General features: G+C 45.6%; 1 protein-coding gene across 1 annotated transcript in view; it reads left to right on the top strand.

Moving 5' to 3' along the window:
* The window catches only part of FGL1 (fibrinogen like 1), a 40,445-nt gene that overhangs the window by 14,431 nt on the left and 12,114 nt on the right, over nt 1-13,900 (top strand). The window lies entirely within an intron of this gene.

Raw genomic sequence — 13,900 nt, 5'->3', positions numbered from 1 at the left:
AATGATTGCCAGAAACAAAAACAATGCTAGCTAGAGCACTTTGTCCATATGTCTACTCAAGCACTACCATGCTACATTGTAATTTCCGGTTATGAGTCTACTGTGGTCAATTAACTGGGCACTTTGTAAGGTCTAAGACGATGTTTAATGTACTTTTATCTCCGTGTTGACTATTAGAGTGCCTAGAACATAGTAGATCCTCATATTCATGAATGAAAGGAAGATAATATATAGGGAGAGGAATAGAAAGATAAGCAAATATAAATTGGGAAATCTATTTGACCGGAATTGAAAGACTGTAGAGGTCAAAGAGATGCCAGTCTTACGGGAAATAGAAACATCTTTATTTTCTGTTTCTAAACATACAATTGTCGGATATAGGAGTTGTGAGAAACTTAGAGCCTATGCTTCAATAAAATACTTCAGGGCACCTGGCTAGCTCAGACTGCAGTGCATGAGGCTCTTAAAATGTTCCCTTTTTCGCTGGGCGCGGTGGCTCACGCCTGTAATCCCAGCACTTTGGGAGGCCGAGGCGGGCGTATCACGAGGTCAGGAGATCGAGACTATCTTGGCTAACACGGTGAAACCCCGTCTCTACTGAAAATACCAAAAAATTAGCCGGGCGCGGTGGCGGCGCCTGTAGTCCCAGCTACTCGGGAGGCTGAGGCAGGAGAATGGCGGGAACCCGGGAGGCGGAGCTTGCAGTGAGCCGAGATCGCACCACTGCACTCCAGCCTGGGCGACAAAGCGAGACTGTCTCAAAAAAAAAAAACAAAAAAACAAAAAAAAAAAACACTCCCTTTTTCTCTACCAACATCCTTATCTCCCTCTGCTCAGACTCTTCGCCTTGGGCTCCTGCTTCTCTGTTGACCAGCATCTTGATCCAACCGTCCTACCTCTGGCCCTTAGAGATCAGAAAGAGACCAGAGTCACTGGTCTGCAGTAATGGGGATGGCTATAGCATGAACATGGCCTGTGCCTCTAGAGCCAAGAGGAACCAGGGATAGTTCGGGTAAAAATGGGCTTGGGAAGCAAACGGACTATCATTCAACGGATGAGCATACAGATTAAGGGATCCCAAAAGTGCCTACAAAGCTGGTCTCAAGGGCAAGGAACTGGTAGAAGAAAGCAGAGCACCATTATTCCAAATGTCAAACCAAGCCCAAGACTCAGGGTGTCTATTCGAATACATTCCGAGCAGGTTATTGACACGGACTCAAGGGCCAATCATGGCAGGAGACAGCTAATCAAGAGGCAGCTCATCAGATATTTCTTCCCAGGCCTCTACAACTAGTCACGGGAAGACTGAGGCTTAAGTGCTGTGTTAGTCCGTTCTCATACTGCTATAACGAAATACCTGAGGCTGGGTCATTTATAAAGACAAGAGGTTTGATTGACTCCTGGTTCTGCAGGCTGTAAAAGAAGCATAGCAGGGTCTGCTTCTGGAGAGGCCTCAGGGAACTTACAAACACGGTAGAAGGCAAAGCAGAAGCAGGTACATCTTATGTGGTAAGAGTGGAAGAAAGAGAGAGAGGGAGGAGGTGCCACACTTTTTCAAACAACCAGATCTCACGAGAACTCACTCACTGTACAGTACCAAGGGGGATGGTGCTGAACTATTCCTGAGAACTCCACCCCCATGAGCCAATCGCCTCCCACCAGGCCTTCCCTTCAACACTGGGAATTACAACTCCACATGAGATTTGGTGGGGACACACATCCAAATCATATCAAGAGCTGAAAATCCAGTCCTTGTGTTGACACTGCTGGGGAGCAGATTTGGGAAGTAAGGGGTCACCAAGGAATAAGGCAAGAAATCAGGTACTTGGAAATTACAATGCCAAGGTCAGAAGCATTAACTGTACAAGCAGGAGTTAGAAGAGTCCTACAGAGATGGTTCAGATAAAGCATTATAATTATTATAAATATAAGACTGTTATAATAAGACAGATGATAGGAATTCTAGATGACTGTTTTTTGATATAAAAGCCAAAAAAATCAGAATTTCAGTAGATTAACAATATTCTTCATATATTAAGCATGAAGGAGAAAAAGGGTGACTAAAATATGAAATATAAATATAGTTCAGTTGTTCCTTATTTTTAACATATAGGCAAATGCTACTAGAGAGCCTACTAACAACAGATAATAAACAAAATATATAACATAAAAATTGCAATAAAATATAATGTAATACATATTATATTATATAAAATATATAAGAACTTGCTCACATCAAAGTTTATGTTTTTGGTGTCCTTAAATTTAAAACAATTAAATATTCATATATATAATCTGTAGAAATATAAATTTTTTGTTCTGAGTTACAAGTTGCTTTATTATTACTAAATTAGTTATTTTCTGAATTCCAATTTATCTGATGGTTGAAAACACCCAATTACACACAACCTAGCAATTTGTGCAAACAATGCCCACACCACATGGTTTTATACAGCATATCATTAAACTGTATCTTTTTTTTTTTTGAAACAGAGTCTCCCTCTGTCACCCAGGCTGGAATGCAGTGGCCGAATCTCAGCTCACTGCAAGCTCCGCCTCCCAGGTTCATGCCATTCTCCTGCCTCAGCCTCCCGAGTAGCTGGGACTACAGGCACCCGCCACCACGCCCAGCTAATTTTTTTGTATTTTTTAGTAGAGACGGGGTTTTACCGTGTTAGCCAGGATGGTCTTGATCTCCTGACCTCGTGATCCGCCCGCCTCGGCCTCCCAAAGTGCTAGGATTGTTATGCCCAGACCGTTTATTCCCCGAAGAAGACCACCAGAGTCCAGAGTCAAAGCTAAGCAGCAAGGATCTTTATCACAGGTTCGAACCTGGAACTCTCACTCGCTTGCGAAACGAGACGGGCAGGAGAGCTCCCCCACTGAGCTCCGAGCAGTGTTATATAGTCTAAGAAAAGTGGGCATAGAGTTATTATACAAATCAGATATATGATTGGCTAGTGTTTGAACAAGGCGATTTGGCTAACTATGATTGGTTCCCGCAATTTCTGATATTTCGGTTCAACCTTTGAGGCGGGAGAGCAGGTTTATGGCAGCAAGAGTTTATCTTACTTAAACACGTCTTGTGACCTTGCCTCAGAACTTACAAAATCTCTGGTATGTGCAAAACAAAATCTCTGGTACGTGCAGAAAACCAGGTACTCACAGAACTTACGAAATCTCTGGTATGTGCAAAGATTAGAGAGCAGAACAAAGGGTGTAGCGGGGGGGGCGGGTACACATCTATCTTTGTGTCCTTTCATTTCCCCCTCTCATAAGTAACTGGATGTCCAATCTTGGATTTCCAGAGTCTTATAATGTAGCCTCACTTTCTGGGTGCAGGAGAGGCTGGTGATGGCTACGGAGGACAATTAGTTGGATGGTATCAAACCTTTCTCTGACAAATTGTAAAATCTTATTTACTACACAGGGGCCTATAGTGAATAGAAGCAGTAAAGACATTAGTGGGCCTAAAAGGGGTGCCAGAAGGGAAAACATTGAAGAGCTCCACCAATTGTTAGTGGCTGTAGTGAATTGTTGCTTTTTCATCTCTAAGCTTAGTTTGTGTAGGCGTTGGACTCTTTCCTCAACTAACCCTGACTCATTTATATAGAAACAGCATTCTTCTTTGAGGAACATACAGGTACCTCCTTTCTCAGCCATGAGTAAGTCTAAGGCTCTGCGGTTTTGAAGGGTGACCTTTGCTAGGGAGGTGAGCTGCCGCTGAAGGGAGGCTAGGGAATAGGCGGAGTCTTCCATAGCAACAGAGAATTGTTGTAACAGCTTGTCGTTTTCTATCATGGAGTGTTGTAGGGCCCCTCCTGCTAACCCCGCTGCGACGACAGAGGTGGTTAAGGATATTCCGGCAATTAGTGGTAGAAAAACTGCTCGTCTACGTCACGCAGTTTCAGTTGGGGCGGTCCCTGCCCAGCCTATGAACTCTGCCGGGGTTAGCAGTGTCAGTCGGGGAACTAGGGTAATAGGGATACACAACTGTCCATCAGAGATGCTTTTGGACAGAGTCTTTAACAGAGTCATATTACACCAGAAGAACACACCAGGGGGAGCATATATGGGACTATTAGGGTATGTAGCCGATTGGTTGCAAAGGCTGTTGCTAAATGCCGAATAACAGTAGGGATATTTCTCTTGGTATGGGTCACGGTACAGGGCCACATCGGGTATTGTGACTGTTGATGAATTAAAATCTGTATAGTTTGTGGGAGGGGAGGATAGGGGAACAGCAGTTAATGGTGGTCTTCCTAGGGTTGCACACATAAAGCAAGAGGACAGGTCGCCTAAACCGGTGAGGTTGGCGAATGCTAGCCCTTCCTGTAGTAGGGTTAGCCAGGAGAAGGGCTGTAAGTCTTGTGATAGCTTGGTTTCTTGCCTGTGGATTTGTGTATGGATTAAGGGTTGAATCTGGACTAAACTTCTCCACAGATATAAGTGGCTACTGGGCCAGGTACTAGTTGATGAGTAATATACTCCTCCATGTTGCGGGGTTGTCCACCGAGAGTCCCATGGGTCTCTAATTATCCAAGTGTAAGTGACGGGAGACTCAGTTTGGTAAAAATACCACCCTTGTTGTTCTCTCCAGTATTGGACAGAGTGCGTCTTACAGTAGCTATATGGGCAACCTGCACTCTGGTGCCACCAATAATTTTTACAATTAGATTCAGTCTGATCATATTCAAAACAGGTCATGGGTATTGCTGGTTGGGCAATCTGGAACTTAGTGAAATTGAGGTAAACTATAGTATTACACCCTGAGGGGGGGCAATCTGCACTAGCCAGCAGTTTACCCGCCTGGGGGGTTTCCCCAGGATGAGTTTTGTTTTCATAGAGCCAGAACCTCCAAACATAGGGATTAGACGGCGCAGCAGTGAGGAGAATCAGATGCATAAAGCATAAAAGCATAGGTGAGCTAAACATGGTTACGGCCATGGGGATGACAGCGCAGGGTTAGCTTTAAGGGATTGTTCTTAGCTTTGTCTATAGTCCATGCAACCGGTGCTCCAGACGGCTCGAGAAGGTCGGATGATGGGTCCACCGGCTTGACGTGTGTGTAGTGGATCCACGAAGCGATGCCTTCTACCTTGAGAGCAGTGGGAGTAGTCAGGAGTACTTGCAGTGGTCCTTTCCACCTGGGTTGAAGAGTTTCTTGCCGGTGGCGCTTGACTAGGACCCAGTCTCCTGGCTGGAACGGATGGGGTGTCGGCGGAGGTCCTGCTTCGTATAGTTCTCGTAGTCTGGGCCAAATTTCCTGGTGAATTTTCTGTAAGGCTTGTAAGGAGAACAAGAGCTCAGAGACATTTTCAGTTTCAGGTTTGAGTAAGTCATCTTTTAGACTGGGGACCAGGGGTGGGGGTCTGCCATACATGATTTCATATGGTGTGAGGCCCAGTCTATAAGGGGTATTTCGGGCCCGGAACAGAGCGTAGGGGAGAAGTCTACCCAATTAGTGCCAGTCTCCATGGTCAATTTAGTTAAAGTCTCTTTTAGAGTCCGATTCATCCTTTCTACCTGTCCTGAGCTTTGGGGTCTATAAGCACAATGTAATTTCCAATTTGCCCCAAGAATGGAAGCCAAATCCTGACTTACCTTAGCAACGAAGGCTGGTCCATTGTCTGACCCTATCTGGAAGGGAAAGCCATACCTGGGGAGGATTTCTTCCAAAATTTTCTTTGCTACAACCTGAGCAGTTTCTCTCTTAGTTGGGATCGCTTCTGTCCATCCTGAAAAAGTATCTACAAAGACAAGTAAGTACTGATACCCATATTTTCCAGGCTTTATTTCAGTGAAGTCTATTTCCCAATAGACGCCAGGCTTAGTTCCTCTATACCTATTTCCTGCGGCGGTCTGGGTTTGGGGGCAAGCGTTGTTCAGTTGGCAGGCTTTGCAATTTGTTGTGACATCGCTGGCCAATTCAGTAATACGCCTGATTCTGAACTTGGCGTGCCTGATTAAGTCTATCATTCGCCGGGCACCTAGGTGGGTTGTCCGGTGGATATGTTCCAACACCTGCCGTCCTAATTTTTCTGGTAGGATGGTTTGGTCATTTATATCAGTCCACCACCCATTTTGAACCTGTTTTAGGGGAAGCGTGTCCATCCATTCACGATCCTGTTTGGTATAGTCGGGAAAACATGGCAAATTTCTTGGGCCAGGATCAGGGAGCTGGAGTGCGAGGAGCTGACTGGGAGCTCTTGCTATGCTCCTTGCGGTTTGGTCGGCTAAGGAGTTGCCTCGAGCAATTGGCGTAGTTGGTTTCTGATGCCCAGGGCAATGTACGATAGCCAATTTCTTTGGTTTCCACAAAGCAGTTAATAGAGCTAGGATCTCTTGTTTGTTTTTTATTTCTTTGCCTTCAGCTGTTAATAGTCCCCTCTCTCTGTAGATGGCCCCATGTATGTGTGCAGTAGCGAAAGCATAGTGGCTATCCGTGTATACTGTTAGTTTTTTCTCTGCCCCTAGGGTGAGGGCCTGTGTGAGTGCTATCAGTTCAGCTCTTTGGGCCGATGTCCCTGGAGGCAAGGGTTCCGCCCATATTACCTCAGTCTCTGATGTTACAGCCGCTCCTGCATACCGCTGGCCTTGGTGGACGTAGCTGCTGCCATCAGTGAACCAGGTGAGTTCTGTGTCGGGGAGCGGACGATCTTGCAGGTCCTCCCGCACCCCATGCACTTGAGCCAGTATCTCAGTGCACTCATGGGACGGGGCGTCCAAGTCTTGATTTGGCAGCAGTGAAGCAGGGTTTAAAGAGGTTGGGGGCAGAAAAGTTATTCTGAGGGGGTTTAACAGCAGTCCTTGATAGTGGGTGAGCCGGGCGTTACTTATCCATCGGTCCGGCGGCTGCCGGAGGATGCCTTCAATGGCATGCGGGGTGGTAACGCGCAACTCTTGCCCCATGATAAGCTTATCAGCGTCCTGGACCATTAGGGCGGTTGCCGCGATTATCCGGAGGCAGGGTGGCCAGCCGGCAGCCACTGAATCTAATTTCTTTGACAAATAGGCAACTGGCCTCTGCCAGGGGCCTAGGTACTGCGTTAACATGGCTTTTGCAACACCTTTACTTTCATCCATGTATAAGTGGAAGGGCTTGGAGACATCAGGGAGCCCTAACGCGGGGGCTGACAACAAGGCAGTTTTGATCTGTTGAAAGGCCAGCTCAGCCTCTTCCATCCAATTAAAGGGCTGCTGTTCCTTTGTTGCCTGGTATAGGGGCTTGGCTAACTCAGCAAATCCGGGTATCCATAACCTACAGAACCCTGCTGACCCCAGGAATTCTCTCACTTGCCGTGTCGACTGGGGTCTAGGGATACGTAGGACTGTTTCCTTTCAGGCTTTGGTTAGCCAGCGTTGCCCCCCTTTTAATAAGTACCCCAGATAAGTTACCTCCGACTTGCAGATCTGAGCCTTTGTTGCTGAGGCTCGGTAGCCTAGCTCCCCCAGAGTCTTCAAGAGGTCCTCTGTCCCTTGAACACAAGTTTTCGGGGACCTGGCCGCTATTAAGAGATCATCAACATATTGCAAAAGAGTTATTTCAGGGTGTTGCTGCCGGTACTCACCCAGATCTTCATGAAGGGCTTCATCGAACAGGGTTGGCGAGTTCTTGAACCCTTGTGGCAGCCTTGTCCATGTTAGCTGACCGTTGATGCCCCTCTCAGGATCCGTCCATTGAAATGCAAAGAGTTCTTGACTTTTGGGAGCCAGAGGAAGGCTGAAGAAAGCATCTTTTAGATCAAGAACGGTATACCACTGTTTTTCGGGATGTAAGGCACTCAGAAGGGTGTATGGATTGGGCACAGTGGGATGTATGTCCATGACCCTTTTATTAACTTCTCTTAAATCCTGTACTGGCCTGTAGTCTGTACTGTTGGGTTTACGTACAGGTAGCAGTGGAGTATTCCAGGATGAGTGGCAAGCCCGTAGGACTCCCTGGTCTAGGAGTCGGCGGATATGGGGCGTAATTCCTTCTCTTGCCTCCAGGGGCATAGGATATTGCCGAACCCGAACCGGGTCCGTCCCTGGCTTAACTTCCACAAATATGGCAGGTCAATGTTTAGCTAGCCCTAAGCCCCCAGTTTCTGCCCACGCTTCAGGGAAACGCTGGAGCCAATAGTCAATTTCCTGATCGGGGGGCTTTGGCTCTTGATGGAGTCTGTGCTCATCTTCTAAGGTGACAGTCAGGATAGATATTGGCCTGTTTTGGGAATCAGTTATCTTGGGCCCTTCTGGCTCAAAGTGGATTTGGGCCCCCATTTTTGTCAGCAAGTCCCTCCCTAGTAGAGGGCAGGGGCTCTCTGGGATGACTAGGAAGGAATGGCAGACTTTTCCTGTTCCTAAGTCCACAGTCCTCTGGGTTGTCCAGGGGTATTTTTGATGCCTGTGGCCCCGTGCACCCAGGATGTTTTCTTAGACATTTTTCCAATTGGTTTGGTTAGGACTGAGCGTTCCGCCCCAGTATCGACCAAGAAATGAACTGGGGACCCCTCCACTTGCAAAGTTACCCTGGGTTCGGGGAGGGGGTCCGAACCCCGTCCTCCCTAGTCAGAGTCCTGGTTAACGAGTACAGAGGTAGGGTTAGCTGGTCTCCGTTTCTTTGGGCAGTCTTTAATCCAGTGGCCACATTTCTTGCAATAAGCACACTGATCTTTTTTTAATCCTTGCCTAGAGCCTTCTTTTTCTGCTCTCTGTTTTGGCCATTTCCTGCCTGGGGGAAAGCTGCTACTAAGACTTTGGTCATTTCTTTGGTTGTCTTGAACTGTTTTTCTTCTGGAGTATCCCTATTGTTATAAACTCGCTGAGCCATCTGAAGGAGGTCCTGTATCTGCTTTCCTTCTAAACCTTCTAATTTCTGGAGTTTTCTTTTAACATCTGGTGCTGCCTGGTTTACAAAGAACATTACTACCGCACCCTGATTTTCCGATGCTTCCGGGTCCATAGGGGTAAACTGTCTGAAAGCTTCCATTAATCTCTCTAAATACACAGCGGGGCTTTCTGTCTTACCTTGTAACACAGAATATACTTTAGCTAAATTGGTGGGCTTGCGAGCTGCAGCCCGGAGACCCGCCATTAGAGTCTGGCAATAAATGAGCAGTCGTCCCCTACCTTCTGCCATGTTGTAGTCCCATCTGGGCTGGGTCAAAGGAAAAGCCGCGTTAATGAGGTCAGGATTTGCAGTTGGCTGGCCATCATCTGCTGGAACCAGCTTTCTGGCCTCAACTTGGATTCTTTCCCGCTCCTCCGTTGTGAACAGGATTCGGAGGAGCTGTTGACAGTCATCCCAGATCGGCTGGTGAGTAAACATGACACTGTCAAACAATGAGGTTAGATCTTTGGGATTATCGGAGAACCGAGCATTTTGGGACTTCCAATTGTATAAATCACTAGTGGAAAAAGGCCAATACATGAGACGGGAAAGCCCGGTATCATCGAGCGATCCTATTTCTCTGAGAGGCAGGGCTACGGTGGAGTCAGGGAGTCGGGAAGCTTGGTCCTGCAGTACGCGGCCTCGCGTTCGGCTGGCCGGCCCCCCCCCGGGTTACTTTCGCTCTCGGCAGCTTCCGCTTCTCGGTTTCCCTCTACGGAAGCACCACCCTGGGGGTATGGGTCCTTCGGGACAAGGTGCGGATACGGTGGGGGAAGAGTGGGTTCTAACGTTAGGGGGTCCTGGCTGTCCAGCAGCACAGGGGGCGAGGGAGCAGAGGGAGTCCTTTGTCTTGTAGGTCGCGTTACTAGGACTTTGCAGGGCTCAGGGATGAATGGAGTTACCCAGGGCGGTGGGTTTTCCACAAGATCCTGCCACACTAGAATATAAGGAATTTGATCAGGATGTCCTGACTGCCCTGGCAGGAAAATCTTAATTTTTACCTTAGTAATAATAGAGAGACAGAAAGTTCCTTCGGAGGGCCACCCTACGCCGAAAGAGGGCCACTCCGAACGGCAGAAAGTAACTAGCTTTCCTTTCTTTAGTTCTACACTTAAGTTATGCCCCCGAGCCTTCACATCCTTGAAATTGGTAACAAGGAGTGAGAGCAACGTGCTCTGGTTGTTGCCCATCTTTGGACTGCTCCTACAAAGAGAAGGAGGGACGAAAATGAGTGTGAAGCAGAGGGAAGTATCCGACAGGTCCGGTCCTGGAAGGGGAAGAAAAGGTTTTATGTTTCGTTTTGGACTTAAACTCAACACTTAACAATAACGGACAGACAGTGACAAACGATGAGCCTTCGCGAGCGCGTGTCGGACTTCCGACCTGAGTCAGACGGGGCAACCAAGGATGGAGGCCCCCAGATGGGCACTGGGGGACATCTCCCACCAGTCCCGAGTGGCTGTCTTTTAGCGCGTCCGCCAAGACCGTGCCACTTACAGAACAGACCAATACAGATTACGGATTACAGGTTTCGCGAAATTTCAGGGGGACAGACAGAGATAAAGACAGAGACAGTGACAAAGCCGGCTTACCCAGAGATTAAGATCCATTGACTTGGGGGTCTGGTGGGCTTGGGGGAAATCCCGGACGAGCCCCCATTTGTTATGCCCAGACCGTTTATTCCCCGAAGAAGACCACCAGAGTCCAGAGTCAAAGCTAAGCAGCAAGGATCTTTATTACAGGTTCGAACCTGGAACTCTCACTCGCTCACGAAATGAGACGGGCAGGAGAGCTCCCCCACTGAGCTCCGAGCAGTGTTATATAGTCTAAGAAAAGTGGGCATAGAGTTATTATACAAATCAGATATATGATTGGCTAGTGTTTGAACAAGGCGATTTGGCTAACTATGATTGGTTCCCGCAATTTCTGATATTTCGGTTCAACCTTTGAGGCGGGAGAGGAGGTTTATGGCAGCAAGAGTTTATCTTAAACACGTCTTGTGACCTTGCCTCAGAACTTACAAAACTCTGGTATGTGCAAAACAAAATCTCTGGTACGTGCAGAAAAACAGGTACTCACAGAACTTACGAAATCTCTGGTATGTGCAAAGATTAGAGAGCAGAACAAAGGGTGTAGCGGGGGGGGGGGGCGGGTACACATCTATCTTTGTGTCCTTTCAGGATTACAGGCTTGAGCCACTGCACCCGGCCTAAACTATCTTTTTTTAAGCATGTGGATGCTAGTGAATTATGAATTCAAAGGTTACTGTATCAATTTCATATTAACTGGTGGCAATCACAAAAATCTGACATCACCACCACTGTTCAGTTGACAAGACCACTGCTCCACCATCTCCCTTTCTGCAGGAGCCCCCAGTCTGCATGAGTGTCTTGGGGAGGGATACAAAGTGGCCTAAGGTGTTGACTCTGAAGCTCGATTTCAAAGTCCACCTGCAAATCTTGCTAGCTGCAGCCTTTGGGCAAATTACATAACCTCTGTGTTTCCCGTATTCCCCATCTGGAGAATGGGAGTGATAAGAATGCTGTGTATTTGTTGTGAGGATTAAAATATATTAAAATTAGTAAATATATTTTGCCCAGGTGCCATGAATCATGCCTATAATCCTCGCACTTTGGGAGGCCAAGGTGGGAGGAACACTTGAGGCCAAGATTTCAAGAACAGCCTGGGCAACAGAGCGAGACCCTAATACTACAAACAACAACAGCAAATTGCCAGGCTCAGTGGTGCATGCATGCAGGAGGATTGCAGGAGGAGTTTGGGGCTGCAGTGAGCTATGATTGCGCCACTCACAATCACTCTGTTACAGCCTGGGTAGCAATGAGACCGTGTCTCTCAAATAAATTAATTAATTAAATTAAATGAGTTAATATATTTAACACAGTAGAGCAAAAGAAGTACTCAATGAATGCCAGCTATCTATGGACATTATTATATCCTTGTTTTCAAGGGAGAGAGCCCACTCCCTCTACCCTACAAGAGTATTGCATTCTGTCAATGTGCAATTAACTTAATTGCACATTTAAAAATAACAAAGAGAGCAAAACTGAATTGTTTGTAACACAAAGGATAAATGCTTGAGGGGATGGATACCTCATTTTCCATGATGTGATGATGATGCATTGCATGCCTGTATCAAAATATCACAAGTACCCCAATAAATACATACACTTACTATGTACCCACTTTCCTTTATCCTTATATTTTTTTCCTTATGTTGCCTAGAGGTGAGGATGGCGGTAGCGGGGCCAGTTCTGGCATATCCCAGCATGCTCTGGGGAGTGGCAGCTGACCTCTTTTTGTGTTTAGAATGTGGGGTACTTCGTGCCTTCGGTTCTCAGTGTTGAGCCTCAGCCACCATCCTGAGACAACAGGAAAAAGCCCATTTGGCAGGTTGTCATGTCACTTTATGAGCTTAAACATTCAGCCTTCCAACATAGCTTGCTTTCTGCATGATCAGAGAAAGGAGGCACATCACCCAGTTTAATACAGTGTTCGTCAAAACAGAAGGCAGGACGCCTTGGCCTCACTCTAATATTATGTAAATATTCAAAATTCTTTTTCTTAAAAAAAAACCAAAAAAACTCCCATGAACACAAAGCTCTTTAACCTTGTTTTTCTTCTACTGATTCTACAGGGAGTTGAATGGGTCCGAACATTTTGAAAATCACCATTTTAAATATCAAGTTAATATCTTAAATTCTACGTTTTTCAAACTTTCTGCTGTTACAGTTTAAGTCACATTTCCCGAAGCAGGCTTCTTAACCTGTTAGCTATAAGCAAGTTGAACTACTGGTGCTTTTTTGCTTTTTTAATGTTTATTTACTTGTTGGGGGTTTTGTTGTTGTGTTACTGTTTTTATCAGTCGAAAGCTTTTCTTAAATTGTGTTTGGTATTTTCTTCTGGGGAGAAGGAAAATTTTAAAAACAAGACCAAAAAAATAACAAACTCGCAGTTAGCATAAAATAATAACAAGCAGAAAATGTTGGCTGAAACCTCTATATTCACTAAGTTTTCCAGAGGCAAATGTTATAGCTAATCACTTCCATATTTGCCTGGAAAAGAGTTTGACCTTTGTGAGTCTTTAGTATTCAGCTCTTCGGTAGGAAATTAAATGTAAGCAAAAAGCTTCTTCCAAACAGGGCTAAAATCTGCTTACTTTAATAAAAGTTTTGTGCTATACACTTGACTACATGATGTAAACCTTATAACAGCATTGAACTAATTTTAGATAGTCATTTTCTCGTTGTTTTGCTTCTTGTTTAATCGCCAAAACAGGATCCTTTTTGTAATTTAGCATGTATTTGAACACTTGTGCTTCTGAATGTTGAAAATAAATATATGAATAAAGTCTAAATCATTACAAAGGTAAACATCTCACCAAAGCAGTAGTATATGATCAGTCCCAGCCATGTGAAGGCTTTATGAAATGACCAAGGTTCTTTCTTCTTTTCTCTTCTGATTTCTATGGCCTATTCAACCTACTTAATGTGCAATATAGTTTATCTGTAACAAAATGAGAGAGTTATACATTCGGCAACTTAGTATCAAAACAATGAACATGAAAAAGAACTTTAAAATATACTACAAGAATGGAATTATCCAATCAGAAAAAAAATTTTTTAAAAGGAAATTCACAAAGCGACAGGAGTAAAAGTGTAAGTTGATGATGTCATAATATTTTTATTGAAATGTTTGTAGATGGCTCTTCTTAAGACTATCTGTTTATAGTGGCCACTACTTCATTCATCCTAAAACACAGTTTGCTATGCATCTAAACAATAGAGAGGTCTCTATTTGCCACATTCTCTAAGTCTGTACAGATCAACCTAGGTGAGACCCAATGGGTATTGATTTACATCACCCTCAGGTGGCTTAAGAAACAGGTATCACCTTTTGGCAGGGTGTGGTGGCTCACACCTGTAATCCTATCACTTTGGGAGGCCGAGGTAGGCGGATTGCCTGACCTCAGGAGTTTGAGACCAGCCTGGCCAACATGGCAAAATC

Source organism: Macaca mulatta, chromosome 8 (assembly GCF_049350105.2).
Source record: "Macaca mulatta isolate MMU2019108-1 chromosome 8, T2T-MMU8v2.0, whole genome shotgun sequence".
In the NCBI taxonomy this organism is placed as follows: Eukaryota; Metazoa; Chordata; class Mammalia; order Primates; family Cercopithecidae; genus Macaca; species Macaca mulatta.
The sequence above is the reverse complement of the archived record's forward strand: the minus strand, read 5'-3'. Positions and strand labels throughout refer to the sequence as shown.